General features: G+C 37.6%; 1 pseudogene; it reads right to left on the reverse strand.

Annotated features, from left to right (window-relative positions):
* Nucleotides 1-9,751: 9,751 nt before the first annotated feature.
* LOC123546939 (monocarboxylate transporter 12-like) lies at nucleotides 9,752-26,494 on the reverse strand (annotated as a pseudogene).
* Between the last annotated feature and the right edge of the window lie 665 nt (nucleotides 26,495-27,159).

Genomic DNA, 27,159 nt, shown 5'->3' on the forward strand with positions numbered 1-27,159 from the left:
ACTAATTAAGTTGTTTTACGAATAACAAATATTCTTAAGTAAAACAAATTTTTAACTAAGTAATACTTAAGTAAATAATCAATTTCTTATACTTGTACTTAAGATGCTTTATGAATACGGCCCCAGGAGTAATAACCAATTACTCTCTCTTGATTGTCTTGGTTTTGATTGAGTACACTATCTAATCCTTTGTTGGAACAATCACAATCTAGGGTTAAAGGTATATTTTGAATGGGGTAAGCCAGAATGGGCGTTGAAGTTAATAACTTTTTCAACTGTATAAAAGGTTTTTAATAGTCGTCATTCCATATGAAAGGCCGGTTAAGTTCTGTAAGTTGATGTAAGGGTTTTGCAACCGTTGCAAAGTTAGGTACCATTTTGCGGTAATAGCTATAAAGGCCGAGTAATTGTCGAATTTGTTTTGCATTTTCTGGTCTAGGCCACTCAGATATACTTTTTGTCTTTTTAGGGCAAGCTTCTATTCAATTTTCACTAATGTTGTGGCACAGGAAGCTTACAGATCTCTGGAAGAAACAACATTTATTTGGACTAAGCTTAAGGTTAGCATTTCTGAGGTGCTCAAACATTTGTCTGAGGTGTTCGATGTGTTCATCAAAACTGGTAGAAAAAACAAAAGGTCGTCTAGATATACAAGACAGATTTCATAAGTAAGTCCATTTAATACGTCTTCCATAAGGCGTTCAAACACTGCTGGGCGTGTGGCCATACCAAAAGGCATAACTTTCCATTGTGTATTACTTTAGGCATATTTGTGAAGTTTGCAAGTCTTACAGGTATCTAGCCATCTTCAGGTTGTACTAGGGTTGTTGCCAGGAGAACATCATGATTTTGTTCAAAAGTAGGGTGTGTCTCGACAATTCCAACACATTTTGGTGTATATCCAGATAGTAACCGTCCTGTGATAATGATTTCGGTATCTGGTATTTCTACATCTTCAGTTATGCTAATGTAACAATGTTTGTCCTGGTTGTCTACACTGAAATAATGAATAACTTGACCATTCAATTTCATACTTTGATCATTCAGTAATAATTCACATTTTCGTGACATTATGAAATCTCTTCCCAGAATGCCTTCTTGTTGGATGTCTGCAATAAAAGCAGGTATGTCAAAGGTTTGTCTACCTATCCTTATATTCACAATAGTTTTTCCATAGAAAGAGGCTTTGTCTCCTGTGATTCCTAACAACTGAATATTTACGGGGGTTATTCTATATTTGCTTTCTTTTGGCCAGTTATTTAACATTTTCTTCTGAAGTATAGTTACTTTTGATCCAGTATCTATCAACATTTTTGTTGCTTGATTTTGAATATAGGTAGGTAGAAAACAACCCTCTAGGCTTGCATAGCTTGAACTTTTGTTAATTGTCTCCGGCCCATGTTGTTCTGTCTTCCTGTGGGCCTCCAGAAAGACTTGTACTCGTTTCCCGAAACAGTATTTTGTTGTCTGTTTTGAGTGTAATTAATGTGAGGAGGTTGTCTATTAGAATTATTCTTCTTCTTCTTCTCGTTCGCGACTACACTGTCAGATCAGTAGCCTCGGTGAAACTTGCGGTTTGTCGCAGAGCTTCAGTGCCTCCAAACAGTTCCTGGCGGATTGAGGTATCTATCGGCCAAGTCGCAGCTCGCTCCTGGTCATGCCTTTTACATCTCTGAAGTATATGCTCCGCAGTCTGATCTTCTTCACCACATGAACAAGTTGGCGATGATGCCAGTCTGTATTTCTTGTACATGTGAGCACTGAGCTTGTTGTGCCCTGAGCAGAGCCTGACCATCATCACCAGTTCAGACCGATCAAGGAGATGAAAAGCATCTTCCTCTATCTTTGGTCTCGTTAGTGCCTTGATGATAGTGACTTTCTCCTTGTAACTCACAGGTTCTGTTGGTTGTTCTGACTGAGCTCCTAGCTTAGCTAGTCTGTCTGCCGCTTCATTGCCTGCAAGTCCACAATGGGATGGACTCCACTGAAGTGCTACTTTGCAGGTTATACTCAGGCTCTGCATTCTCCTGGCTAGCTGCGGAGCTTTATTGTTGATCAGAGCTTCCATGACAGACAGTGCATCTGTTAGAAAGACGACTGAGGAGCTTTCTTCTGTCGAGTCTTCAACCATTGAGACGGCATTCATGAGTGCTTCAGTCTCTGCCTTGTAATTGCTGCAGTGTTTTCCTGTGGCTGCATGTAGTGTTTCTCTCTTGCCAGCTGGGTATGGGTATTGAATGAAAACTCCTGCTCCTCCATCTTTGACGGCGCATGTGGCCGATCCGTCTGTAGAGACATGAGTCCACGATTCCTGAGGATAGTCTTCATTGATCATAGCAAGTGTGAGGCTCATATGAATGCCTTCATCCTCTTGCTTCCCGCGGTCAAGACAAGGAACAGCAAGACTCACAGTCACTGAGGACAGATCATTCGCTAGTGGATTTGTAATGTCTTCACTACCTAGGAGAGTCGTTGGTATGCTCAGCTCAGTTTTGAACTCTCGGTTGAGTTTCATTGCCTCATGAACGAAGTTGCTACATTTGAGCCGAGTTTTGGAGTAGCCATCTAGCTTGGCTTTCATGGGATGGTCTTGAAAAGACATGAACCTCTCTGCTTGAAGCAGGACCTTTGCATGTCTCCTGTCTTGTAATGGTTGTGTGCCTGTTAGCTTCTCCATGAATGAGATTGGTGTATACTTTGTAGCACCTGTCATCATCCGCAATGCATGGTTCTGAACCTTTCCTAAAGCCTATTGGTTAGTTTTAGCAGTAGCAGACCAGGCAGTTGAGCTATACTCTAAATGGGGTCTCACTTTTCCCTGATATACTGTCTTGAGTATTTGCTCATTTGTTCCCCACGTTGTTCCAGCAAGTTTGCGCATCATGGCAAGCTTCCTATGGACCTTCCCTTCTGCTTGTCTAATGTGGGGCTTCCAGGTTAGCCGTTTGTCAAAGGACACTCCAAGGTATTTTGCCTCGTCTGCTTCAATCAGCGAAGTATTTCCCATCTTGATTTTACCCGCCCTCTGCTTTGACGACAGGGAGAATAGTGTGGTTCACGATTTCTCTTTATTGATCGATACACACCAATCTTCAGCCCACGCTGAAAGCTTGTTGATGGCTTCTTGCATCCTGTATGTGGCTGTAGTGGCATGTTTTTTCTTACACTATAACACCAGATCGTCAGTGTAGAGAGCAGCCTTAACTCCTTTCGGTAGTTCAGACACCAGATCATTGATGAAAAGCAAGAAGAATGTAGGGGATAAGAATCCGCCTTGTGGGACACCATGACGCAACAGGAACTTCCTACAGCTGGCATGTTCTAAACTGACTCTTGCTCTTCTGTTGCGGAGGTATGACTTAATCCACCTCAGCATTTGACCTCCTACTCCAGTCCTCATCAGTTTGACGAGGAGTCCATCAGTCCAGACTTTGTCAAACGCTCTCTGCAGATCAATCCATGCTGTAAGCACGACTTTCTGCTCTTGGAAGGCGTCCTCTATCTCTTGCTATAGATAAGTGATCTGGTCCTTAGTGGAGCGGAATTGTCTGAGGCCAGCTTGTTGCGTTGCGCTAGGTTGTTAGTCTCCATGTACCATTTCAGGCGTGCATTCAAAATCCTCTCCATGGTCTTTCCAACACAGCTGGTTAGGCTGATTGGGCGATAGCTTGCAGTCTTCTTTGGATCCTTCCCTTCCTTGTGGATGGGGATCATGACTGCCTCTTTCCATATCTGTGGAAGCAGTCCTTGTGCCCAGCTGTAGTTGTAAATTTCCAGGAGTTTGCAAATTGCTGCAGTGACTAGATGGGTCAGCATTTCATTTGTGACTCCATCTGGTCCAGGAGACTTCTTTGTCTTCAACTGCCTAAGAGCTGTCTGTAGCTAATGCAGTTTAAGACTCTGCTTTATGCATTCTGGTGTCACTGGGCTTGTCTGCCTTTCCCTGTTTTCTCTTCGGGCTTCCCTTTGCCGTTCCCTGTTGATGGGGATGTTGGAAACATCTTTGTAGTTAGAGGCAAAAGTGTTTGCCGCTTGTTTACACGTCAACAGTTCACCATTCTCTTCCAAAGTCACTGAGTCTCTTCCTGTTTCTTCATCGTTCAGCTGTCTCGTCAATCTCCACAGCTTTTGGCCATCTCGCTCTAGGTTTAGCGAGGCTGTTTTGTTTCTACAGCTTTTAGAATTATTGTCAGGGTAGGTATGTTGAAAGTTGTTTCTTCTGCTTCTATTCATATTTTGACTATATTTAGGCTGGTCAGTTCGGGAACAGGGTTGGGGACGGTTGCTAGGTGCCTCAGTTTGTGTCATCTTTTGAAATTGACGAGTTAAGTTTTCAAGTGAATCGCAGAAAGATTTTAATTTATCTTGGTTTTGATCTATTCCTGACTTTTCATTTCCAGTTGCTGCTACTGTAATAGAAAGATGTCTTAGTTGATCAGCTGTACGAAATGTCTCTGAACGTATAGCAGTTTGTACAGCTTCTGAGAAGGTCTTAACATTGGCTTCTCTTAATTTGATTTTCATCTCTGCTGTTTGCATTGCATCTACTGCAACTGTCTCGGTCCATTGTAAGGGCGCTTCAGGGTAAGCTTGAAGGCTGAGTTTCTTGATACTGCGGACAAGTTCTTATATTTCTTCTCCAACTTTACGAACTCTTATGCGTAATTGTGTCCTAAAGACTTCTACTCGGTTTAAACAGTCATACCTTTGCGTAAATTCCCTAACAAGTTTATTACAGTCTTTCTTAAGTTCGGTCAAAAGTGATCTAGCATCACCACTTAAACTTCTTGCTATGTATAATCCAGTGGCTGGGTAGTCCCATTGGTTAATTTCACAACAGATTTTGAATAAATCTAGAAATTCATAAAGGTCTTCTTTCCCATTAAATTTTGGTGATTTTATTTTCATGCTAAGTTGATGCTTTTCTGTTTGGGTGTTATGCATACTTATAATAAGTAAACGGGGGAAGTTTATTTCTGAATCGGAGGAAATTTCTCTATCAAGTATCTTTGATTGTTTAGTATGAGGTAGCAAGTTATTTTGTTTGAGCTGATTTATTTCTTCTTCCATATTTCTCAGTCTTGCTTGTGTTTCTTGATTTTCATTTGAAAAGGTCATCAGGCTTTCTGTTATCCTTGTTGTCATGGTTTCTATTCTTCTTTCCAAGTTGTGATGATTTTGCTCTGTTCTCATATCATCTACATAACAGTCATCATTACTTTCTAGATCATGGAACTCATCTTGTTCTTTTTGAGAGTCTTCTTCCATAGTAGTTTCTGCATCTACGATAACTTCTATGGGGCTATTTGTATCAGTTTTGGTTTCTGTCTAATGAACAAAGTATACAAATGTTAAGCATTATATTATATGTAATCATCTTCAGGACTTGTATAAGGTTATCTTTCATGCACTCATCCACATATATACACATAAATAATATATAATAATTTATTTTTCAGGCGTTAGCAGGAGGGTCAACAGTACTGCAGATGTTTAAGTCACACATATAATCAATGTTGAGGGATGATCTTATTTCCAGTCTTGAGGTCTAAAGGATAGATGGAGTCAGGCATTTCCATCCCTCAGAGCTGATGATAATCTGGTCAAGATTGTGGAGCTCATACATTCCTGACCAGATGGTCAGTTGTAATGGTCCTATTTGTGTGATATATATTTTGTGGAATAAAATATTCTTGACAAGTATAGTTGTGTTATATATCCAAATGTCCACTTCTGGTCATTCAAATCTAATAAGATTGTGATGTATTTGTCTGAAGAATATGATTGATATGGAGATTTTCCATGATATAGCATATGTTTCTGGAGAGGTACATATAAATTGGGAGGATCTGGATAGGGCATTATAGGGGACATCTTCAAAATGAAGGTATTCTCTGCAGTCACTGTCATCTGCACTTCTGACACCAGTTGTTACGCCGGCGGGGAGAGCCTGCCAGTCCCCGGGAACAAGTTGTACGCTTAGGTTGAGTAGCATAGCTCTTCTTAGTTGTTCATGATTTCTCATTATCATGTAATGTTGGTAGTTGTAGGAGGTATTGTAGTCAGGATTGGGCAAAGTTTGAGGCAAGGCAGTAGTACAGTCAAACATCTCATTTATTCTCATCAAAAGCATCATTTAGAGCATACATCATTCATGGTAGTCATTCATGGTAGTCATACATGCATACATACTTCTTTGACATATTTTATATGTTTATATATTTTATTGTAGAGTTTAAGGACCTTAATATGAATTATTTATAGTGGACTAGTACTTATATGAAATATGTGGATACTACCTCTCCAGATGGAAAAGTTCTATGAGACATGTAAATAGAGGTTGCGTCTCTAAACGGACAATACAATTGACACAGATCCTAGAAAATCTGGGCTATTTATAAGAAAAGGTCACATGACCCTTGAAATCAGAACGTGACATCTCTAGATGAAGTCAAGTAGGTACTCAGGGTATATCCAGATGACGTCACAATCTATTCACCTTAACTCGATTAACTTCGGAACAGTTTCAAATGATTCCGTAACGGAAGTAAGCAGAACCCAGAAAATGGTGGATATTAAGATAATTTGGACGTTTTTTGTGATTATGGAACAGGTACATTTAAGAGCTGAAATATAAATTACTATAAAGGTATATAGACAAAATGGTTATGGGTATAGAAGTGGTTTCCAGAGGAAGTAAAAGTGTAATAGTATTCGGACGAAAGGAACTTCGTTACAGTACTTTTATCAATATCGTAGTAACAGTTGTTTTCCTCACAACCCAACGTCCAGATCTTAGACAAGAGCTCCGCCAAACGGGGAAACATACGCCCGAATATATATACTCTGGAAACAGATTTGACAATGGCCTTCAATCTAGCACCCTGGTTCATGCGCAGAGCACATTGTCTTATCACTGCCTACCTAAACAAGTTTGAAGTTTATAACTTGAATGGTTAACTAGTTATGCTCCGGACACTAATATGAAGACAACTCTAACCTTAGAGCTCAAATTGTGACCTTGACCTTAAAACTACAGACAAGGTTCATGCTCTGGAAACGAAATATGATAAGCAGATTTGACCATGACCCTAGTTCATGCGCTATGCATATTTTCTCATCACTACCTGCCTACACCCGAAGTTTGAAGTCAATACCTTGAATGGTAAATAAGCTGTGCTCCAGACTAGAAATATGCAAAATATGATGGACAGTTTTGACCTATAGGCTCAATTTGTGACCTTGACCTTTGACCTACAGAGCCGGTTTAAGTGCTCTGCACATTGTCTTATCGCCATCTACCGATATGCCAAGTTTAGAGTCGATAATTCTGATGGTTATAAAGTTTTATTGCAGACACCAATTATGACGGATGGACAGAATGACGCACGCGCCACAACTTAATACGTCCTGTTTTTTTTCAAAAGGGGCGTATAAAAACAGGAATATAATTTACAAACATAATGGACTTTCAAAAGATCAAAGTGTAGGAAAATCCCTTTTTGGGGGAGTCTTTGTCACCCTGGTCCACAGCCTATAAACATTACGTCAGTTACGTATTATATCGTTTTAAGTTGTTTTGTCCTATAGCGTTGTCCACGTGTAAACGAACTATAACTTTGGACTCATTTAATTCATTAGGATTCGTTCTAAGCATTAACGGTTCATAAAAATGATGCATTTACTAACGCGTTGTCTGCCAAGGGCATGAAATGAATAACTTTTCTAAAAACACCAAAAAAAAGGCATCGGTATGCCGATAAATATTAATTCAACTTGTTCGATGCACATGTCACATCCATTCTCTGCTACAGTATCTGGATAATGGCAAACGAAGCGACAAAACTGACTCCTATATACCCCCCGCCCCCTCTCCAAAAAAAACATGTTTGGTGGGGGTATAACAAACAAAAATGCGGTTATCTTTATCTTTGTACACCACTCAGCCTAAAATCACACTATCAAAATTTAAGGCAAACATACAATCAGATGTTCATGAAAATCTAAACTGTAGTAAAGTCAGTCATGTTCTGTTCTGTAAAAATGGGTTTTCTATTATGTCCCGAATGAAACAGAAAGATATAATAACTTGAACTCATCAAATCTAGAATAGTTCAACAACATATAAAATGGTCGCTCAGGTCTCTTGCAGCTTCTTTGAACAACCACAAAATAAAAATTGTTTAACGTGTAAAACAAAACATTCTTTCAAGTTAGAACCAACATAAAATGAAAACTAGCTCAAAAGAGGATAATGACAATTTTGATTTGAAAATATGATTGTTTGTTTGTTTGTTTTGGGTTTAACGCCGTTTTTCAACAGTATTTCAGTCATATAACGGCGGGCAGTTAACCTAACCAGTACGAAAGAATAACATTGTACGGGAAAAAACAGCATAAAATATATGAATATAAAATTAAATGCGTACTTGTGAACGTTACTTTTCTAAATGTAGATAACGAGTCAGGCATAAAGAATCCAAATATTCTTATATAATGTTAAATGTATATTTGCCTTTAAATGTTCTAAATTAAATAATACACGACCATTTACTCAGTAGTAATAATTATCAAGAAACTGTTCATACCTAAAAACTCTTAAAATATATGGATGTACCTTTAAGATACATAATAGTGAACCTTACTTTCTATAACTTGAAGGTGATGTACTGTCTTGCCTGAGGAATCTCTTCAGAACTAAATGAATACTCTTGCTTAAATCACAGTCACAAAGTCAAATCTGCCTTTAATATTCGCATACTGCTATAAGCCACCAACAATAACTATCAGGAAACTCGACATGTCTGTAAGGGTGGGTGACAGGGAATAAAAAATAATCAAAATACTTTAGTTATGCTGTAAAATATTCAACCTCCAGGGAAGAGTTATCAGTTAACAATCACTTTAAATAGTGCACTGAAGACTGCACTAATTACTATATCTAAATTTAAGTAACTTTAAATTTATTTTAAACTACCACTGAACATCTGCTTAATAGAAATTATGATGTATATTTTTTACAGTCAAACGCCCGAACAACCAGATCTTAGAAAACAGGAACCCCTCTACACACAGACAAAGGGCTTTCAGTAAACTATAATCATGTAGAAAATGAATTCCCTATGGGTGGGGAGAGGGATTAATGTGGCATATATCCTAAATGCAGTCAATACACAAGTCAAATTTAAACAATAATATCCTTAATCAGCTTAGGCGTTTCATAAAGTACATCTAAAACTATTGTAAATGACATTGTAGGGATAATACACGTTTTTTGTGTATAAACGTCTGCAGAAGCCCGCGGGATTGTTTGTGGCCGAGACAGAAGGTCGAGGTCACAAACATATCCCAAAGGGCTTCTGCAGACGTTAATACACAAAACAAACGTGTATTGTTGCTATTCTTGCATAAAAAAATATTTTACGACGATTTATGTATTGTTTTCATATGTGATGACTTGACGATTTCGGTACAATTTTTATTTACCATTCCTGTTGGTCTTGGAAACGGTAAACATGTTTTAAATATCCGTATCCAGGGCCCGGAAATAAACAACACTATCAAAAGCACATCCTGAAGGTTTTTAAGTGATTTTTTTTATCTCTCATTATTACAAACATAAAATTACCAATTGTTCATATCATTTCACAATTTGGTGGACTCGATCACAATTTCAAGAATATTAACTTTGCATTCGAGTTATATTGAGTACGGACACGCAGTTGGAGTACGGATAAGTACGAACGTAGTGTCAAGTTTCCAAGCTGTTTATATAAATTCTCAGAGAAATTAGATAAAAACATACCGACTGATACTTACCAAAATCATAAATATAACAACTAAAAACGAACAATAGCACAAGTTACACGCGATACTTACTTATTCACAGTTATTTACAATAACTGAACAGACGCTTTGTAAAAGGAGTGAACTCTAAGAGAAGCTAGTGCGTACATTGATGGGGGCAGTACGTCTGGGGTTGGAAACAGATACAGCTAAACATACTATGGATTACATTGTATCTATAATGCTACAATATGGGGTTGTTAAGGAAGAAACAAGACGCAGATGCCATATATCAGTGTGCGTAAAAATACATACATATATCCCTGGCAAAGCATTTCAAAAATAAAAATCATGTATTAACAGCACGTGAATTGCCTTGTTTGCACACGATTTTTCTCCCGTTTATACATGGGCGGATCCAGTGAAAAAAGTAGTTTTTATGCAAGAATTCAAATTCATTATCTGCTTCCTTTGTGCATAGAAATTAGTTCCATGGCCGATTCTGATCAAAAAAGAGCAGAATTTATCAAACTTTTACAACTTAATGTCTCACAGGTGACGTCAAGTGACACTGCTTTCATCATCTGATTTCAGCATTTTCTCTTTGACCGTTTCTAATTGGTTGTCTTCTTCCTTTATGTCAACAGAAATTGCAAGATGGGCATCTCCCTGGTTCTGTCCATGAAACATTAAAGGTATAAATCCTAACAGGGCTGATACCCCAATAGAAATGCCTGAAAGAAAAATAAAACCCAATGGTACATCACAGATGTTTATTCTGTAAAATTAAAGGTAAACAAGAACTAAAATATGAACAAGTACTACATATAGTTCACGTAAGCATGAAATTAACAAGTCTAAGTGTATAAACAGTGCTATGCATTAGGTTAAAAATAGTACACACTGTATACATGTATATCTGAACACAGTATAAATGTGTACTACCACTGTAAAAAGACTGGAAGTTTTTTAAACAATGGACCGTTACTGCATGACATTAAATTATACGCAATTAATTTACACATTTAGTAAAGTTAAATGTAATAGATGAAGATTTTCTACATCTGAAGTAAATATCTAAATATAAAATATTTTAATAAAAGGTAGCCGTTGGATATCTTTAAATAAAATTATATTATGTTAGTATTGTGTAACCTGAGATACTGTTATCATCTTTCGATCTGAAACCTTTATTAGATTCACAGCCACAGAGACGAATTAAGTCAAAAGTTGGTGGTTGTGGGGTGAGGATTGGGGGGGGGGGGATTTATATTTATCATTACTTTTCAAGCACGAAATTTATGCTGTTTGAAGAACTGTACAGAACATGTTCTGTGTTTACTGTACAGAACACATGCTTTTAAAGGAGAAAATAATAGGACTAACACAAGCGGCTTCTTTGAACTACTTGCTTTTTACCTCTTTGGGTTTGAACCATTCAGTTGGCTTGAGAAAGGTTGGTGGCTCTAACTATATGCCCGTCCGTGCCTGGCGTAATACCCGGAGAAATACTCTGAGTCTCGTTGGGAAGTCGCCATATGAACTGAATACATGTACTGTCGTTACTACTTAAAACCAAAACATGTGGAAACAGCAAAACAAATACCTGCAAGGATAAAGACATGAGAGAACGAACCTCCTGAGTCTGCCAGCAAACCTGGAAAATATCAAATATTAAGGATCACTTAATACAGAATTACACCAATGCTGTGAACTCAAACATGTCTATCAAAATGTCCTATCAATGGAGAAATTTTGCAGAATGTTGCAATATTAAAATCCATTGACAGATGGCAAAGTTATGGACTGGACACGAACCTATTTATATTATGCCAACATTTTACATCAAAATGTGGCTTTGCTTTTAAGGCTAAGGTTCTGGAAGATGCATATGTCACATCGTCGCCTTTAGCATAACATTTTTTCAAGATAATATCAAAGGCCTGAATGGCCTGAGTCGGCTAATGATTGATGTACTGACAGTATAGTCTACCAGTTTCAGTTTGTTTTTAGTTTTTTTCTTAAAATTTCATATCACAGCTCGATATTTACCCAAAATATTATATCCGGGATCGATTAACTGTTCCATTGAACAATAATTTCAATGTGATGACAACATAGTGCATTGGGCAAGATCTGAATTGATTACGTTAAATTACTCTTATTCAATCTTCATAAAAGTTGTTTCGTTCGCAAAAGACGATCTACTTTCATATCAAAACTCAGAATACAATTAATGTATCGCGATTTGTATATTCTCAAAATAAGAATTAAATTTTACTCTCTGATTTTGAAAAAAATGATGTTATTGTCATCATGACGTTCGCGCGCGTGGCGTCGGAGGGTCGCGTCCTGTAAGTTATGTTAGTCGTTTTCGCCAAACTACAAAGCATGCTTGAACTTGATACTGTTACCATCAAAACCCTTATCAAGAACAACTCACTGATTTTGCAAGATTATGCCCCTTTTGTACTTAGAAAATACAGATTTCTTGTTAGTTTTGTTTAGTCAACTTTTCTCTAAACTATCAAAGCTATTGCTTTGAAACTTGGAATACTGTTTCACCTCATAAGCAGACCCTGTACATCAAGAAACATAACTCCATCTTGCTTTTTGCAAGAATTATTGCCCTTTTTGGACTTCGAAAATCAGTTTTCTTGGTTAAGTTTTATGTTTAGGTCAGCTGTTATCCTAAACTGTCAAAGCTATTGCTTTAAAACTTGCAACACTTGTTCACCATCATAAGTTGACCCTGTACAGCAAGAAACATAACTCCATCCTGCTTTTTGCAAGATTTATGGCCCCTTTTGGACTTAGAAAATATCAGATTTCTTGTTAAGTTTTATGTTTAGGTCAACTTTTTCTCTTAAACTATCAAAGCTATTGCTTTGAAACTTGCAACACTTGTTCACCATCATAAGCTGACCCTGTACAGCAAGCAACATAACTCCATCCTGCTTTTTGCAATAATTATTGCCCCTTTTGGACTTAGAAAATCATTTTCTTGGTTGAGTATTATGTTTAAGTCAACTTTTCTCATAAACTATCAAAGCTATTGCTTTAAAACTTGCAACAGTTTTTCACCATCATAAGTGGACACTGAACATCAAGAAACATAACTCTATCCTGCTTTTTGCAAGAATGATGCCCCTTTTTAGACTTAGAAAATCATGGGTAGGACAATATTTCTATTACACAATAAAAAATCAGATGAGCGTCAGCACCCCCAAGGCGGTGCTCTTGTTAATATCAGTAGTAACTAAACAAACCAGTAACAGCTTCTTCTTCCGTTAATTTATCTGTTTACTGACTGCAAAATTCAACCCACGCAAAGTTTATAGAAATCATACGATGCGTGTTTACGTTCAATGTGGGAGAATTAAGGCTGATCGGCTATGTTACCTAACGCATCCAGACGATTCAGATTTTGTTTTTAAAAAAGCATTGTGTGCGTTTCTGTAATTTTATATACGTTTTTATACGCTTAGAAATTATTAGACATGCGTATTTGCATTATTTCTATACGTAATTTACGCTAATACGCATCTTATCTGGAGCCCTGCTGGAACTATTTTTTGTCTTTCGCTGGATGTTACCCAAGCTTTGTAAGCCTGCGCAATTCGTAAAATGCACATTTATGCTTAATGAGTTACATTCGAGAATTGCACAATTACAAGTCATAAATATGACAGATTACATCGTATATTGGTCATAGCAAAGGGAATTGACACAACTTAACTTCATTCATGCAGTGAACTGTTTGAAATTTGAGAAATCTAATGGAACTACATCCCTTCACATGTTATTCGGTCCATTTAGAGAATCGTTGGATAGCAAGGACTCGTCAAAAGGCTTTCAACCTTTAGCCGACTCAATAAAAAACCCTTGATGGATGGTTGAGTTACAGAAAGGACAAGAAAAATTACATGTTGACTTTTCACCTCCAAGTGAAAGACTGACCTCTGAGGTAGCGACATAGATGTCGTGAATGACATGCTGTCTGATTATGGGAAGCACTTGTATCCTGTGATATAAAAAAAATCCCTTGATGGACGGCAGAGTTGTGAATCGGACAAAACAAAACTAGTGACGTTTGAAATGTGACCTTGACCTTTAAGCTAGAGGTCTAAAAGTTGTGCATGACATGATAATCGCCTTACTACTGGAGTTAATTGTGTCAAATAATGTCAAACTCCTTTGATGGACGGTAAAATTAGACCAGACAGAAAAAAATCCTGCTGACATTTGACTTACAAGTGTGATCTGGACGTTGGCATGTTTAGATTTATGGACTGAACACGAAAGTACGGACGGACGGCGGGCTAAGCAAAATTCCATAGTCTCTGAAACTGGTTTTCAAACAAAAGGTGATTAAGAAGCAGAAATACATGTTTACAAACATACATACCTGCTAGAATTGGTCCTATGATGCCACCTGCTCCACAACCACAAAGTTCTATGCCAAGGGCCGCAGAAATATGTCCAACTCCGAGGAATGATAAATTAATCGGGGTAATTGTCACATATGGACAGCCAAAAAAAAAGTCCAAATAAAACTGCATATACTATTTGTCCGGTAATATTTGCAGAATACAGTGGAAAGAGCACTGTCAATATCGTAATAATAACTAAACTTCCCCCGTAAAGAATAATTTCATTGACTGATTTAAAGTTTGCAATAAAACCTGTCAAAATGCGTCCAAATATTGTAGACATTCCACAAATTGATAGAACGTATGATGCCTGCATATCGGTTGATCCTTGCCGGATGCAATAAACTGGTAAAAAGACAAATATAGTGTACATTCCGAACCCGTAAGTTAACATACTAAACGTATAACACAAAACAACTTTCGTCGTTATTACTTTTGAATAAGTTGATAAAATTCCTCTGTTTGGGCCTCGCTTGTAATTTGCATGCTGTACAGTACGTGAATGGGTTTCTAGACTGGATGGACGGGCTACCATTCCACAGACGATAAACTGAGCAGACACACACGCCAATGCAACAAAAAATCCAAAACTCCCATAATGCTCCGCTGTCCAGGAAACTACTGGAGGAACGCCGAACATACCCGCACCAATACCTGAAAAAGATATTCCCACAGTAAGATTTCTGTATTTCTCGAAGTGGAAGTTTGGTGCTAGCATACTGGCCGTCCATCCAGTAGCACCGCCAAGACCTGGAATTCAAAGTGAACCGTTTATTCATATGGAATAATGCTAATTACTGTAACAACAGAAATTTCAACGAGGATTTAAATTTCGCTATATTCAACTAATTGGAGACTTTTTGAGTGATAAATAATTTTCATCAATCGAATGACGAAAAAAAAACAACAACTTCTTCGCTGTTAGGTACGCCTATTTAGTTTCAATCGAAAAGTGTGAAAGTATACTTGCGTTACAGTAAAGCTCGATTCTCAGAAATCAAGAAAATCTCGTCATTAACCAAACCATTCTCAACATATCATATGAGAACGCCATTTATGTAAGAAAAATCGGATTTGGTCTGTGTTTTCTACGGTGCCCCTAAAGTAACATGTTACACACTTTTTTCCAATTAGGTAATGTGAGACTTTTTTTATTTCGTTTAAACGAAATGATAACTTATTTCGTTTAAACGAAATCATTTCGTTAAAACGAAATCATTTCGTTTAAACGAAATAAAAAAAACACATTACACCCCTAATTGGAAAAAAGTGTGTAACATGTCACTTTAGGGACACCGTAGTTTTCTGTATCAACTATAGGATAATATAACAGAAATGTGTTATGTAATTAATGGCAGTTTAGCAATAGAACATTTTTTATTTAGAGAGAACCCAAAGTGCGAACAAGCACTATGAGCGAAGGGTTTAAGTCTTATGAGAAACATGTCAGCTTTTATATAGCTACAAGAGTTACGCCATTATTTTTTAATATCTACCAATGTAGAAAAAACGTTACAGACTGGACAAGAAAAATTACTTACAATGGTATGGGTTAAACTATATGCCCCTACACTCAAACTCATTATCCATAAGGTGGACATACACATTTCGACAGTTGAAGAGCTTCTTAAAAATGAATATTTAGTGCCGATACATGGCAGAAGCGTTTACTATTGTTACACAGTCTTAAAAGTAAAATAATACTTTAACGCTTTAAAAATCTGACACAAAACTAACCTGCAATAATCCCAAAAGTGAGTATGGATAATCCAATGGATGGAGCAAACGCAGTTGACAGAAAGCCTACTGTGTAGAGGATACCACCCGTCATCATTGCGACTCGGACACTAAACTGGTCGATCAATAAGCTTGACAGTGGGGCTGCATTACAAAAAAAATGACGATAGGTTTGTGTAAACAGAATCATGAACAAATATGTTGAATTTGATTTTTTCATTCATTCCTCTTTTAGTACAAAACCGAGTTACGGATAATGTGAGTACGTGTATAAAATCCACCTGAAACCCTGTAAGTGAGTTAGTACGCACCCTAAAACCTAGTGGATTAGTATTTACAATCGGGTATTTTCCGTGCTTTTATGCATGCTTTTATCAAATCATAACGGAGAACGGCCTACGCCTCGCCCGGTCAACGAACTCACGTCCCGCTAAAAGTAAATTTGTGCTATTCCTATTGAGCTAAGCGGCGGATTGTATTAAACATAAAATTATCAAACACTCTGTTACGGAATGGGAAGAAAAATCAGAAATTACATTGATCTGACAGCCGTTTCTGAAAATCAAAATGAAAGATTATATAAAATGACTGAAATAACCTGCAAGATTTGAAACAGACGAATGTACAGCCCCAACCCATGCTGTTGCAGTCTGGCTCTCGTTATACTTGTCCAACAGAATGTTGTGTACCAGTCCGACTGTGTAGTTTGTTCCACCAATCACAAACAGCGACACAAAAGTTGCCACCATTACAACCCAAGACCACGTGGAGTCAAGATCCGGAAAGTCCGACATGTTTCAAAGTCCAAATCTGCCGTTTGCTCGTTTCCATCTGTAACAATTTAGATTTAAGATTTATATTAAATATTTTGTTCAAGTTTCATAAATCTTTTATTTCGCTCGCAATACATGTATATGCTTGGTCAGCAACAGATTTTTAAAAACTGTTGTGTATTGTAACATAATGACGTACTTTATAAAACGTGCCTTTTAGCTCCATAAGTTAGCATTTAGGTTTTACCTCAATAAATTAGCATTTAAGTTTTATTTATGTTACATGCACCAAATTGTTAACTTTGTTATTTTTTACAAGGAACTACAGCGATAGTCTGCAATTACGAGGAAATGTGACCGTAACATTCTTTTTCGCAAAGTGGCAGGTTATTAAAATGGCCACAGTGCTTTTCTCAAAGTACTGACTACACATTATGCAAAATTACCGACAGATAAAGAAACTGTTTGTTTTTCGCTCGCGGAGCATCTTATGATGCAATGTGGGTGTGAGCAGAAATCGTTCTTCGCTGCAGGGTAATTTCTGTTGTTCTTATTTAGTAAACAAAATGTGAATGAAACAACGCTATTACAATGTTTTCCATGCTTTTCTGTTTTGCAGTTTTAAGATTATTCTTTAAAAGGTAACCCGACCATACCTAGCGGCGCGGAAAACCCTATCCTAAGATTAAAAGTAGGAAAACTCTTCAACACAATCTCTTGTCTTTTCTCTAAAATTAGTTTCTATTTAACATTGAAATTTCTAGTACGTTTTTTAAAAAATTGACCTAGCTAACCTGTCAAAAAAAGTTCGACACTTCACCCTAAACAAACAAATCATGTTTGGGCATAAGACTTTTAACATCTAAAAATGACATATATGGCAACACTTTGAGCATTGCGCAGTTTATAATAAAAAAGATGTAGAGAATATAGTTTTATCACTTTTCACCACTTTATGCGGTATAGAATCTATAAAATAAAAATAAATTAAAACTGCATCTTTCCGCAACTGTGTCATTTCAAGTTATTCAGTATCCGCAGTGACTTGTTCAGTTGTATTTTTTGGACACTGTCTCTAGAACGGGTTGGCATGCAAGATTGTAATATTAATCATTAAAGAGGGAAATCACGTAAGAGAAAATAATAAAGAGGTGTATCTGAAATTTTGTTATCACATAAATGTGATTTGTATCTAAACGTTCTATAATATTAATTTCATACTTCAAAAAATTAACAAACGTTTTATACCGGAACGATAGTTTTCAAAAGAGATATGAATTTAAAACAGTTTTTTTATTATCTATAGAAATGAATTTGACGAGTTAGCTGAAAATATATGAGATGTTAAAACCATTTTGCAAACGTTTTTGATCACATAAATAAGTGTGTAAATGTTAGATTTGCCTATCTTATACAGCTTATCGGTCACCTATATTAAGCAGCCACTTTGCCTTAAGCAGTAGCTGAGCTAACTTCTCACCTCGTTGGGTTTTTGTTTATTTGAGCCGCGCCATGAGAAAACCAACATAGTGGCTTTGCGACCAGCATGGATCCAGACCAGCCTGCGCATCCGCGCAGTCTGGTCAGGATCCATGCTGTTCGCTAATGGTTTCTCTAATTGCAGTAGGCTTTAAAAGCGAACAGCATGGATCCTGACCAGACTGCGCGGATGCGCAGGCTGGTCTGGATCCATGCTGGTCGCACACCCACTATGTTGGTTTTCTCATGGCGCGGCTCATTTGTTTTTTCGTAACACTGTAAATCAAAAGTTAAATCAAAGTGATTCAGAGTTCCATGCATTTTTTAGATAAATAGCAAAGACCGTTTTGCAGCAAAATAATGACGACATTTAGTGGTATTTCATATCAAACTGAGCCAAATAAAAAAAATACACTGCATACGACAGCAGCTTGTCAATGCATACCAGAGGTGTGAACAGTTGTTACTTATTGTAAATATTTGTTGAAATATATAATTATTATCAGCACATGTCGTCTGTCTACACACATGCTGTTTGTTCTTTATTCTACAATACAACGATAAGGCGTTTAACCGTTTTCTTGTTATAATGAAATGACCAGATTCATGCCTTGTTACATCTATATTATTTTTTAATAGAAAAAGCGCGACTACTGTAAAGCGTTTGAGTACTCGATGAGCAGTATTCACGCCGCTTGAGTAGAGCTTACATCATAGTGAACACAACTCGAGTGAGTAATGATGTGTGAATATAGAGATCACTACTAAGTGAGTAATAATAGTACGTAGCGCTCACATCTCAGTAAGCCTTAATCATCTAGTGCTGTTGAGTTGTAGCAGATTGTGTTCAGAATTGTGGCTAGTGCACCTCTCGGCACCTGAACGTTGTTTAAATGCACTGTGTAGGATGCCGCGGTGCCATAAAAGGCTAAAGTTTTCATTATATACCGAATTTACCGAAGAACGCTGGAGTCGCACATATTCTACATAAATTTGATAAGAAATTACCACGTCAAGAATTGCTACATTTGTAAATGGCCGCTCGACATGTTTAAAATATACAAAGTTACTGTAGGTCCCGGTGCCATAACAACGTGAAACTACACTGTACTCTATTGAATTTATTTACCCGTGGATACTTTTGATATAGACTGTAACTGAGTAAATCTCCAAATCAATGGAAATTGTTTATATAAGAGTTGTCCATTTTGCTTCAACTATTTTTAGGAGGTCATTTTTTAAATATAAAATATTTCTAGGAGGAAAAACATAAATATATTTAGTAAATTGGTGTACTTAGCTATCATTTCACACTGAAAAAAAAACCTGTAAAGACGAATCTGAATTTTTACGGTACCATAACTATTATTTGTCTTGTATTTTCGATATTTTCAGCAACACACGTAACATCTGCAAAGTCCCTCAGGCTCGTGAACCAACCAATCCCTCACCGGGATTCTGCAGATGTTGTTACACGAATAAAGGTGCGTTAACCCTACAGCTGGGCAATTTCATGCTTTAATGTCATAAAGCTACCAGAGATGTAACCATAAAAATACATTGTACATGTACCAGAAAACGTTCCCAACGGATTTTATAGAGACTCACAACGCAGTGCACATTACTCAGTATGTAATGTTCAGTGACTGCGTGGTGCTCACAACGCAGTGCACACTGCTCAGTATGTAATGTTCAGTGACTGCGTGGTGCTCACAACGCAGTGCACACTGCTCAGTAGTAATGTTCAATGACTGCATGGTGCTCACAACGCAGTGCACACTGCTCAGTATGTATGTTCAGTGACTGCGTGGTGCTCCAACGCAGTGACATGCTCAGTATGTAATGTTCAGTGACTGCGTGGTGTCACAACGAGTGCACTGCTCAGTATGTAATGTTCAGTGACTGCGTGGTGCTCACAACGCAGTGCACACTACTCAGTATGTAATGTTCAGTGACTGCGTGGTGCTCACAACGCAGTGCACACTGCTCAGTATGTAATGTTCAGTGACTGCGTGGTGCTCACAACGCAGTGCACACTACTCAGTATGTAATGTTCAGTGACTGCGTGGTGCTCACAACGCAGTGCACACTGCTCAGCGAGTAATGTTCAGTGACTGCATGGTGCTCACAACGCAGTGCACACTGCTCAGTATGTAATGTTCAGTGACTGCATGGTGCTCACAACGCAGTGCACACTGCTCAGTATGTAATGTTCAGTGACTGCATCGCGCTCACAACGCAGTGCACACTGCTCAGTATGTAATGTTCAGTGACTGCATGGCGCTCACAACGCAGTGCACACTGCTCAGCGAGTAATGTTCAGTGACTGCATGGTGCTCACAACGCAGTGCACACTACTCAGTATGTAATGTTCAGTGACTGCATGGTGCTCACAACGCAGTGCACACTGCTCAGCGAGTAATGTTCAGTGACTGCATGGTGCTCACAACGCAGTGCACACTGCTCAGTATGTAATGTTCAGTGACTGCATGGTGCTCACAACGCAGTGCACACTACTCAGTAAGTATTGTTCAGTGACTGCATGATGCTCACAACGTAGTGCACACTACTCAGTATGTAATGTTCAGTGACTGCATGGTGCTCACAACGCAGTGCACACTGCTCAGCGAGTAGTGTTCAGTGGGTAGTGTTCATATCGCAATGATAATTGCGCAGCGAGTCATGTTCAGTGGTTGTGTTATAATCGCAGTGCACTAACTCAGGAGATTATGTTCAGTTACGGTATACATCGCAGGCCACTGCTCGGTAGTAATGTTCAGTGATTGATGTGCTCACGACGTAGTGCACATTGCTCAGTAAGTACTGTTCAGTGACCGTTGCGCACATTGCAGTACACACTACTCAGTGAGTAATGTTTAGTGAACGATGCTCACAACGCAGTACACACTACTCAGTGAGTAATGATCAGTGAATGATACTCACACCGCAGTGCACACTACTCAGTAATGATCAGTGAACGGTGCGCACATCACTGTACACACAAATCAGTGAGTAATGATCAGTGAACGGTGCGCACATCACTGTACACACAAATCAGTGAGTAATGATCAGTGAACGGTACGCACATCGCAGTACACACTACTCAGTGAGTAATGATCAGTGAACGGTACGCACATCGCAGTACACACTACTCAGTGAGTAATGATCAGTGAACGGTACGCACATCACTGTACACACAAATCAGTGAGTAATGATCAGTGAACGGTGCGCACGTCGCAGTACACACTACTTAGCGAGTCATGTTCAGTGAACGATGCTCACACCGCAGTGCACATTACTCAATGAGTATGTTCGATAGATAGCGCTAACATTGCAGTGAACCATTATTATTATAAGAACAAAATCAAAATGTTTTATCATACTACGTGTTCATTTCCATCTTATGGGTTTTTTTCTTCAGATTTTGCTGTGAAGATATATAAATACCATATCCTTGAAAAAAACTTAAATGAAAATAATAATGACACCACCTTAAAGTATGAATAATTAATAATATGATAAATTAGTGCAACAAAACATTTTCATATAACAATTATTTAATGTTTTACCTGCCTAATGAGTCTCCGTGTATGAACTAACCCAGCCTAAAGTGTACGAAATCATGCTTGAAAATTTATTTTAAAGCACACTATGAATTATTCGAATAATGTAATATCTACGTGCACGGTAGCGTATAATGTATAACATTTGAATGATCCAACACGAGAATGTATCCCTATATAATATGAAACTACCTAATATAAGCCTACATACAATTTGCATAACACTTACTGTAAAACTACAGGGAATACACACCGCCAGGAAAATAAATGAAACACACATTAGTTTAAGTATCCGTTCATTGCTAATACATTCATTAAGTACTTAGATAGTTCAGATCTTTATTACTCGCAACATTTTGAACGCAAATGAACTTTTCGCGGGATCTGTAACGAGGAAAAAAATATTTTCATTTACGCTTGATTTCGGCTGGTTCTTATTATATTATACGCAATACTCAACACAAATTGAAAAAAAAAAACGAAACTTACAAAATGCTTTCTGACACGATACCTTTTATCAGAGTGTCACGGAGAACGTACGCCTCGCCCGGGGATCGAACTCACAACCCTACGATCCGTAGATCTGCGCTCTCCCTGTGGAGTTACTGGGAGTAAGCGTTCAAGCTACAATTGTAACACATGAACGACATGCGGATGAATAATTTCAAAGTATGTATGATATAGTGATCATGATGAATCAAATTACACAATATAACCTTGAATGTGCAAAACACTTGAGATCAGTTGTAAAGAAAGGTAAAACGAATATGTATTTGTTTCATTGTGACTTGTCGTGTTGAAAAAAGGACCATTTTTCGATATTTGCAGGTTTTTAAGCTATTTAAGCATTTCGCAACCCATTTTACTCCCCTGTGGTAAGGAAATATAGATATGACTGATTACCAACTGAGGCCATGATCGGGTATATGGGGTAACTTTGAGGGGAGGCCATAGAAGGTGACTAGAAAGCGGACCTGGTTTGCGGCCCTATTACCGGAACATATACCCACACTATACATTGACTTGCAGGTATATATCATACCTGCAGTTTTAAATCTAGAATAGCTTTAGAGTCAATGGTAGGTCATACATGGGTGTGTGTGGTAGTCCATGTTCAAGTCCCCATACGCTGGCTATCATATATAGACGTAGGTCGATGTGTCTACTTAACATTTCTACTATCTAAGAATCAATAAACATATGTTAGGAGAAGCAGCGCATTAACATTATAGCCTTTGACACAAAGTCTGTTGATGAGGAGGCAAGAGCTAAGTCGGCATTTCGAGTTAAGTTAGTCGAATTTTCTAGTTAGTATGTCGAAATTTCGAGTTAATAAGTAACACGCACCGGACACTTAATGCACTTCCTTAAAACAAAGTAAAAATGCTATACTCGCGATTTCTTCGTTTTGCGAGATTCAGCTTTAATTATGTTATAGATTATTCTACTGATATCCAGGTAAGGGGGAAGGGGACTTGTTTAGTAGTGTGATCGCTTTGCATTTTGAAGAAATCTTGAATAATTTATACTTCGGGCAAGCAAGCGTCGCTCCGAAGCCTTGCCTCTATATATGCTTCTGTTAAAACACGCTTACACTTAAATGACGTCACGTTAACGTGCGATGACGTCAATGTCTTTGTTGCGACCAAGAAAGAGCGCTACTATATTTTTACTCCTCTTTTAGATAATGGACATATTAGGATCGAAATAATGTATACTATAGAAAAATCGTGTTTCACTCAAAAGCGGTTATATTAAAAGCGAAATTATTCCGCGGACGTATAACCTCTTTTCGTGTATTAATTAAAGTAAAACAGGTTTTTTTTCTATACATTATTTCTTAATTCGGCACGAAGTACACAACTCAAATATTATGAAATAATCATAACACACGAATTACTCAAACACGCACTTCAGCGTGTAACGTTTTAAGAATTTAAACATACCTGATGATTTTGTCACATCAGTAGGCCCTATATTTAATCCCTGCACGAGAATTTTCTCCAAAAACAACAGAAAATATCTGGAACTTATGTAACGCTTCGCCACATATTAACTGTAAAACTACGGGGAGTCTACGCTGCAAGAAAAATAAAAAGTAAACTACCTAGGAAAAACTACTTATTGTAAAGACGCAATTCTCACCCAACATTTTTGTAAACAAACTTTTCACTGCTGGAATAATCCAGGATAATGTTATGTGAAGGACAAAACTATTTTTGTTCACACTTGATCTTGGTTTGTTATAATAACGCACAATCCTCAACAAAACAGAATACGTTTTGCACACATACACACACGCTTACGCACACGCACGCACATACACACACACTGAATTAACAGATGGAGCATTGGATAGAGACAGACAGACAGAAAGACAGACTAACAGACAGAAGAGAGAGAGAGAGATAGAGAGGGGGAGGGAGAGGGAGAGGGAGAGAGAGAGAGACAGACAGACGTCAACTTGCGGGATGGTCAGTCTTAGCGTGTTATATCAAGAAAGTGTTTTATAAATTATTGTCAATTATTACATGACTCTTTATATAAATCACCAGTACATAGTCTATGCGATGTGATCGGCCTATATTCAACACATGTTTACTGGGCTAATAAGTCAATAATTCAAAAATACAAATGCGAAAAATTATTTCTGATGTCATGTAATACTACCAAAACACTTGCGGTCAACAGTCAAAAACTATTGCCCGATTGCCATTCAATAAGTGTATACTATCGGATCCGCGGTCGTCCGCACAGGAAGTATGTTTTAGATATGAGTACAGACTCAACAGCTGTAAGTGGAATATGTGTTTTCTCTCAACGGCAAGAAAATATAATTTTCCATCAGTATATATTAAAGAAGATGTTACTTGCAGTTTAGATATAATGGGTGTCCAAGAATCATATTTATAGATCTAGCTGCCATGGCAGGCATGCAGTTCCACCTTTTCGATAGTAAAGCAAAAACATACGACACTAATGACTTGCCAGGACTGCATTGTGGTTACATTACAGGCGATTCTCGAAAGTTCTCGCTTTACGTTTTAAATAGCTATCTTTATTGCATTTTTTCGTTAGATTTGGACTGATATATTGGTAAAATTAAAGCATGCTCCAATATCATTAGACTGGCATCAGTCGTTAGAGTCATTAGATGTTAAGCACCCGGCCATAAAATCAATCCTCTCTGATACCACTTTCTGTAAAAAATTACAATATCTCTTACCTGTTGAGATGAGCCTAGAGAGAACACTCGTATTATCAAAGTAACTTAGCTGTTTAAATACTTTTTAAGAAATCAACCGCACCATGAGAAAATCAACACAGTGGTTTTGCGACCAGCATGATCCGCGCAGTCTGGTTAGAATCCATACTGTTCGCTTTCAAAGCCTATTGCAATTAGAGAAACCGTCAGCGAACAGCATGGATCCTGACCAGACTGCGCGGATGCGCAGGCTGGTCTGGATCCATGCTGGTCGCAAAACCACTATGTTGGTTTTCACATGGCGCGGCTCAAATAGCGTTGTTTTCGTATATGAGACACTAACATTTACTGTACTTGAATTTATTTTTTTTCTTTCAAAACCGAAAGATAAGACGATAAAGCCCAAATAGTTAGTCATAATCAAGCGAACAGAAACAAATTAAATCAATCGCGAATTATCAGGTATTTCAATATCCTCCGCTTAATACACCATTGTAACATAAAGTCTGCCGATGAAGACATAGGATTTGATGTCGTACCAAATCAATTCTGAACATAAATGTAATTTTCAGTCGAAGGGGCTCACGCCGTCAATATGCAGAGAAACCAGTCAACATTCTTTTCTAGTGTGGTTGTGGGGGTTGGGGAGGCTGGAGTAGGGGTGTGGGGTGTGGGGTGTGTGTGGGGGGGGGGGGGGAGATATAAATCATTGGATGATCTTTCTTAATTTTCCATAGTCGTCCACAGTTACAGTTTGACTTATATCTGCTAAAATATTTCTAAGAAAATAACCCAAGGACCCCAATCATTCTGGATCCGCCCCCGGTGCTGAACTGCTATAACAAAAGCAACAGTCGGTTATCGACCCGAAATGCGTCATTCAGTTAAGCAATGAGTGTGATCAGACAGAATATTACATTTAGTGTATGGATCCATGTGCTTGTTCAAAAGGCAATGACATCGTGTTATACACATGCTGGTTGTATTGACTGACTAGGTAAAATTGATTAGGACTTTTCTGACATTTGAAATTTATTCGTATGGTATAAGTTCCAATACAGTTTTAATAAACCGAATGGTTGTGTTGTTGTTGTTGTTGTAAACAAAATATACACATTTAGATCTGTACAGGTACTTGTTTAAAACAAAATACACTTTTGTAATCATGCATACGTACTTTTAGAAGTACAGCATGATTGGGTTTACGTCAGGCCCATAGTTTAGACTATTGACCTCAGGTATAATTGACGTATGTCTGATCTACATGTTTATCGTAGTTTAAAAAAAAACACAACAGTATATGCTATCTGGCCGTCAGAAATATAAAATGTTTTAATCAGCGTATATATAATATTTTCTTACCTCATGTGAAAACAGGTCGGATCAATCCGATAAATGAATAATAGTAACTTTTGAGTTACCGGAAAGTATACTTTGCTGCATATATATATTTCTTATTCATAAACTTAAACCGTAGCTTCCTCATGCGTGGATCTTTGTAATAATGTTGCGCGTAAACATTCAATGTTCGATCAATAAACAGCAAATGTATTGGGGGAAAAAGAGTTTAATATTCTACATGACTATTATTATTATTACTCCGATAAAAACTAAATGCGATTAGTGCATTGTTAAGTTTTGTGTTGCTATATAGATTTAAGTCCTGTCCTCTATAAAAAAAAATCTGATATGCATCAATAATTTACTCATATTTATCTGACGAACATTCTATCTGTCAAAACACGGCACGTTTTTACATCATAAGGGCGTTCTTTATACATGTAGACTTTGGATAGAATTTTCAGGCTGCTGTAAACCGCTGACTGATCAGACCCTAAGAAAAAACATTATAAACATCATACATCCTATTTTGAAGATTAATCTTCTTCAATGTTTAGCTTTACCAGGAAGAACACTTTTCAAAACGTATAGGACTGCATGAAATCGCCGTGTTATAACGTATGGAATAGGTTATTCCCCTTTCCCAATGCATGCACATTGCATCTACATTTCTAGCTTCAATTTAAGGTATCCGGTCCACAAATAATCAAGTTCTATAAAACAGTGCTATTGAAATATATCAAATATTGATGCAAGGTAAGCTCATATAATCTGGTATCATTAAAAAGTGTATTGTCCACTGAAGAAGAAAATATATATTACATGACAAAATACGTTACAGA

This window comes from Mercenaria mercenaria, chromosome 9 (assembly GCF_021730395.1).
Source record: "Mercenaria mercenaria strain notata chromosome 9, MADL_Memer_1, whole genome shotgun sequence".
NCBI lineage: Eukaryota > Metazoa > Mollusca > Bivalvia > Venerida > Veneridae > Mercenaria > Mercenaria mercenaria.